This window comes from Astatotilapia calliptera, chromosome 17 (genome assembly GCF_900246225.1).
Source record: "Astatotilapia calliptera chromosome 17, fAstCal1.2, whole genome shotgun sequence".
Lineage (NCBI taxonomy): Eukaryota > Metazoa > Chordata > Actinopteri > Cichliformes > Cichlidae > Astatotilapia > Astatotilapia calliptera.
In genome coordinates this window covers 35,995,296-36,001,816 of record NC_039318.1, presented here as the reverse complement: position 1 = coordinate 36,001,816, position 6,521 = coordinate 35,995,296, and positions in this window count along the sequence as shown.

The window sequence follows — 6,521 nt, the reverse complement described above, 5'->3', positions numbered from 1 at the left end:
ACACCTAAATGTGTGCTGCTAAATTCATTGAAGGCTTCACGATGTTACTCGCTTCATCTTGCAAGAGATGGAGGTGTGGCCATGTGGCATATGTCGGGGGGTGGGAGGTTAATGCTGGCTTTTATACCCAGTCTTTTTTTTTTAGAACCACAAACCACCAAGGACAGTCTAGGTCTGTCATCAGTGAGCCCCCCCACACAGAGAGGATATTTAACTGTTAAGTATCACGGTCTGACTCCAGAAACAGCTTGGGAACAACTGGGTATTACTGTTTATTGACTTTCATAGTACCGTAATCATACAAATTCATGTTTCAGTGCCATATTGGGATATTCACCAGCCACTTTATTAGGTACACCTGTTCAGCTGCTCATTAATACAAATATCTGGCCAAACAATCACACAGCAGCAACTCAGTCCATTAAGGCATGTAGACAAGATGCCCTGCTGAAGTTGAGCATCAGAATGGGGAGCAAAGGTGATTAAAATGCGACTCAAAATCACTTGAGTATTTCAGAAATTGCTGGCCTGCTGGGATTTTCCCCACACGTCTCTTGGGTTTACGAAAAATAGTCAGAAAAGGAGAAAATATCCTGTGGCTCAGGGGGTTGGGAAGCGCACCTGTAACTGGAAGGTTGCCGGTTCGATCCCCGGGCTCTCTGTCCTGGTTGTTGTGTCCTTGGGCAAGACACTTTACCCTACTGGTGTTGGCCAGAGGGGCCGATGGCGCAATATGGCAGCTTCGCTTCTGTCAGTCTGCCCCAGGGCAGCTGTGGCTACAACTGTAGCTTGTAGTGAATGAATAGTGGAATTGTAAAGCGCCTTGGGTGCCTTGAAAAGCGCTCTATAAATGCAATCCATTATTATTATTTTTGATGTAAGAGGAGAATGGCCAGGCTGCTTCGAGTTGGGAAGAAGGCAACAGTAACTCAAATAACCTCGTTACAACCAACATATGCAGAGAATTATCTCTGAATGTACAATAGCTCAGATTTGAAGTAGACGGACTACAGCAACAGAAGACCACAACGCCAGTCCTGTCAGCTCAGAACAGGGAACAGGTTACAGTTCACACGGGCTCACAAAGATGAAGAGAAGAATGGAAAAGTCTTGATATCTGCTGCCACATTCAGATGGTAGGGTCAGAATTTATTGTAAACAACATGAAAGCATGAATCCATCCTGGCTCATATCAGCTATTCAGGCTGGTGGTGATGTAATAGTAGGGGGATATTTTCTTGGCACGCTTTGAGCCCCTTTGTACCAACTCAGCACCATTTAACCCTTTAAATCAGGGGTGGGCAACTCCAGGCCTCAAGGGCCGGTGTCCTGCAGGTTTTAGATCTATGATCCAACACAGCTGATTTAAATGGCTAAATTACCTCCTCAACATGTCTCGAAACTCTCCAGAGGCCTGGTGATGAACTAATCATTTGATTCAGGTGTGTTGACCCAAATCTGAGGCCATGGTTCTCAGCCAGAAAAGGGTGGAGTGCCCACTCCGGGTCGGGGATGAGTTCCTGCCCCAAGTGGAGGAGTTCAAGTATCTCGGGGTCTTGTTCGCGAGTGATGGGAGAAGGGAGCCGGAGATCAACAGATGGATTGGTGATGCGGACGCTGCACCGGTCCGTCGTGGTGAGGAGGGAGCTGAGTGTAAAAGCGAAGCTCTCAATTTACCGGTCGATCTACGTCCCTACCCTCACCTATGGCCATGAGCTGTGGGTAGTGACCGAAAGAACGAGATCGCGGATACAAGCGGCGGAAATGGGCTTCCTCCGAAGGGTGACTGGCCTCTCCATTAGAGATAAGGTAAGAAGTTCAGCCATCCGGGAGGGGCTCAGAGTAGAGCCGCTGCTCCTCCACATCGAAAGGAGCCAGCTGAGGTGGCTCGGGCATCTGACAAGGATGCCTCCTGGGCGCCTCCCGGGTGAGGGCATGTCCCACCGGGAGGAGGCCCCGGGGAAGACCCAGGACACGCTGGAGAGATTATATCTCTCGGCTGGCCTGGGAACGCCTTGGTGTTCCCCCGGATAAGCTGGAGGAGGTGGCTGGGGAGAGGGAGGTCTGGGCTTCTCTGCTTAGGCTGCTGCCCCCGCGACCCATTCCCCAGATAAAGTGGAAGAAGATGGATGGATGGATGGGTGTTGACCCAGGGTGAGATCTAGAACCTGCAGGACACCGGCCCTTGAGGCCTGGAGTTGCCACTACTGCTTAAACCCTAACCCGTCGTTAGTGACGGGTTAGGGTTTGAAGAGTTAAACCCATTTAGACACAAAAGCCTGAGTATTGCTGACCATGTCAATCCCTTTATGACCACAGTGCATCCATCTTCCAATGGTGCTTCCAGCAAGATGCACAAAGCTCAAACTGGCCTCTTGAAAAAAATAAGCTCACTGTTAATAAAATGGTTTCCATGTTTACCAGATCTCAATCCAAAAGAGAAACTTCGGGATATGGTGCAACAGGGATGCAAATCTGCATTAACTGTATGATGCCGTCATGTCAATATGAACCAGATTCTCAGAGGAATGTTTTCAGCATAGTTGAGCCCATCGTGATTGTAAGCTGGTAACAGATGCTAATGTTACGGGCCCCAGGAATGGTGCCACAATAACAAAGAAGAAATCCCTGCAAACACAGGTAAAGTTCAGGAGCAATGAAGACAGTGCACTCGGTTTGCCTCTCAGATTGCATCTCTTATTCAAGTTTCAATAAACATGAACAGCATTAACAATATCCACGTGTGCATGACTTTTTCAGTCCCAGTGTCCATATCTGTCCATTTCCCCAAAGTCACAAGTAGAAAAATTAATGAATTCACACTCTACACGTTCCACTATTTTACATGTACTTCATGCGATCGCTCAGTCTAAGCAAAACAAAAGTACACACCTGCTCTTACTTAAGCAGTTGGAAGCCACTGTAATCTACAATGAATTTACAGCAATATACGACTGTACAGATTCTGAATACTGAAATTGAGCAGAATTAGACACACATTTACAGCACACTGAGGATGAAACTCACTTTTGCATAGCATGGGCAACCTCTTTCTATTTCACATGTCATTAACACCCACATATTAAACAGCTTTATACTTTTCCAAACCTCAATGACACTTTAACAATAAAACATCTTTGTATCATAAACTTTATATAGAATAGTAAAGTGTGCGGGAGTACCAACTTTCATAATGTACTTTCTATACAGTTTATGTGACAAAATAATGCACTGGTTAGGTTGGTCATGTTGTCAAAGTCATTTTGGATATTAATAGCCACAGAAAATAACTGATAAACAAATTAAATAAATTAATTAAATGATTAACACAAAAGTGGCCATGCATTTTGGGTGTGCCACACAATCCCCTACAAACAAAAGTGGCTCCCGACACTTGCAATTAACAGTGTAAACTTCCATTAACTCTGAATCAAGCTTTAACTCTTCACTCAATATACTCACAAATTACAAATACATATGGGTGTGCAATGATTTTCTACATTTTCTGAATACCCAACACTATATGTACCCAAGGTCCTATGCCCATCTTAAACTCAGCAGCAGATCGGGTAAGTGACAGCGGAGTGTACACCAGGCATAATATGGATGGGTTGGACTGAATGCCAGTACGATTGTGGACACTGGTGCATATAGAACACTGGCTGTACACCCACAGAACTAACAGCAAGACGTGGCTGATACGTTGGCTGGCCAAGGGAAGAATAGGTCAGTATCTGGCCAGGTCTCCTCTGCCTTGTAGATCTCCTTAGTACGGGCTGAGGTTCAGGTTGAGACCCTTGAGTGTTTTCACTGGAGTCATTGGTCTGGGGCGCCAGCTGCTCTTCGCCAAACTCTGGTTCCTCCACAGGGGGCGAAATGTCATTCTCTCTCTCCTGCTCCATCTCTCCTACACTCACTCGGTCAAACTCTGATCCCATAGGAACATCGCCACCCTGCATGTCACCAGGTGTCTCAGGACTTACCAATGACCCGCTCACTGGGACCTGATTAGGAATGTCCCAATTGGTCCTTAATGATTCTCTGGGTACCCGCAGCCAGTAACAAGGTGCCTCCTCATCTGTTTCAGATCCACTTACATCACCAGCCTCTATTTGGTCGACCGTTTCACGTGGCTGATTTGACTTTCCTTTTGCCCTTGGCGGTCTATCAGGCATGCGATCATCTGTAATGTCTGCTGGTAGATCATTAACTTGAAGCAACAAATTTCTGTGGAGGGTGCGAGTATGGTGACCTCTGTTTTCAGGGCTGACCTTATAAACTGAGTTGTCACCAACCTGCTCTCTGACAATGTAGATAGTTTTCTCCCAATAGGGTTTCAGTTTGCATGGACCTCCCCTTTCTGCAACGTTGCGAACAAGAACCCTGTCACCTGGTTGTAGGGTTACACCCCTGTTCCGTTTGTCATAATAGTGCTTGCCTTTGGCACTCGAATGTTGGCTGTTCGTGCTGGCTATCTTGTATGCTTCGATCATTTTCTCCTTCCATCGTTTTGCATATCCACTTGGAGTGTCGGCCTCGTCCTCAGCTACCAACCCAAAGAGGAGATCGACGGGGAGACGTGGATGGCGACCATAAAGGAGGTAATATGGAGAAAACCCAGTGGACTCATGTTTGGTGCAGTTGTATGCGTGCACAACGTGAGACAGGTGATCTTTCCAGTTCTCTCTCTCTTTCTCGCCCAACGTCCTGAGCATTTGTAGCAGAGTCCGATTGAACCTCTCTGCAGGGTTGCCCTGTGGATGGTATGGGGAAGTCCTAGAATGGTTTACACCGGCCAATTGCCTGAGAGTCCTAAACAACTCATTCTCAAACTCCCGGCCCTGATCATGGTGAAGCTTAGCTGGATAGCCAAACCGTAGGATGAAGTCACCGAAGATTCGCTCCGCAGCGGTCTTTCCAGCCTTGTTTTTAGTGGGGTATGCTTGTGCGAATCTGGTGAAGTGGTCGACTACAACCAGTATGTATTCGTCAGAGGTGTGGACTCGAGTCACATGACTTGGACTCGAGTCAGACTCGAGTCATTAATTTTATGACTTTAGACTTGACTTGAAAAAATGTTCTAAGACTTGTGACTTGACTTGGACTTTTACACCAATGACTTGGGACTTGAATTGGACTTGAACCGGTTTACTTGAAAAGACTTGATATTTTACCCCAAATATAAAATTTAACATGCATATTATATAGAGATTGAAAATGTGACGTCATTCACGGGTAGAACCGCAAAGGATTCTGGGAACTCGTGGCAAGCGGTACTAGCGCACGCAGGCTTTCAATTGAAATCAGTTATACAGCGATAAAAAGAAACACAAAAATGTCAAGAAGCTGTTGTATTATTAACTGCAATAGCCGGTCGCATGACAGCCACGAGAAGCCGACGGGTAAAGAGATCGGTTGTTATCGGATTACGTCGTTGAAGAGAAATTGTTCGAGCCGTGTTTCCGAAGTAACAAAGACGCGACGGATGGCCTGGATCATTCAAAGATCAAATATAACGTCCCAGAACACTCCAGCTCACAGGTTAGTCTGCTCCAAGCATTTACACGAAGGTCAGTGTTTTTTAGTAGTTAATACGTCATTTTCATAACATAATTGGTGATATAGGTTACAAGCAAGTCTGGCGCTGAACAGAAATGGTCGCGCTATGCTCCTTTATTTATTGTGCATAAATAGTGAATTGTCCTGACACAATATTGCGTTTCGCTTCTGTTATTATGGTACATTGACAAAAACATATACTTTTATTCACAGGATAAAACAGTTGTTTTGTATCACTAATTGCCCAGTACGATTACAACATACAATATTGTTGTCACTGCTACATTTCTGTGATGCTACCAGAAATTATTTCCACTACTAATTAATTACCGTTGAGCTCAAAGGTCCTATTAATAAACGGTTAACGAATGTGTATTTATGACGACGATTTGTGAGACTGGTAAACTTATGATACGTACGATGGTCTTTCGTTCTACACGGTGCATTTCAAGGTCCTGCACCCATCCGTCGGTAAACTGTACCTGGGCTTGTTGCAGTGACCGGAAGTTACTAAACTTCATGAGTGTATGCACTCACTCCAAGAACCGTATAATTATAAATATGCATATAAATATGCTACGATGAGATAGCTGACTTCATCTAACTAGCAAATGTTGTCCAGGCTACGTTGGTGATACAGTTTTTTTTAATGTGTATGATATTTTTGTCATGCGATTTTAAAGCCGGTCCTACAACCGCATCCAAGAATAACATGCAGCGTATCTCAGAACTGTCGGTGAAAATTATTCTTGGAGCTAGGTTTAATTGAGCTGCATTTTAAAGAGGTGCAATTTCACAATTTGTGTATATTTTCTAAGTTCACTATTTTGTCATGTGTTGAGAAAAACACAGATTTAAAAATTACATGGTCTAATATTTACATTTAGCATAACTGCAACATTATTTTTTCTTTTTTTTTTTTTTTAAAGACTCGAAAGGACTTGAAATTCAAAGTTTCAGAC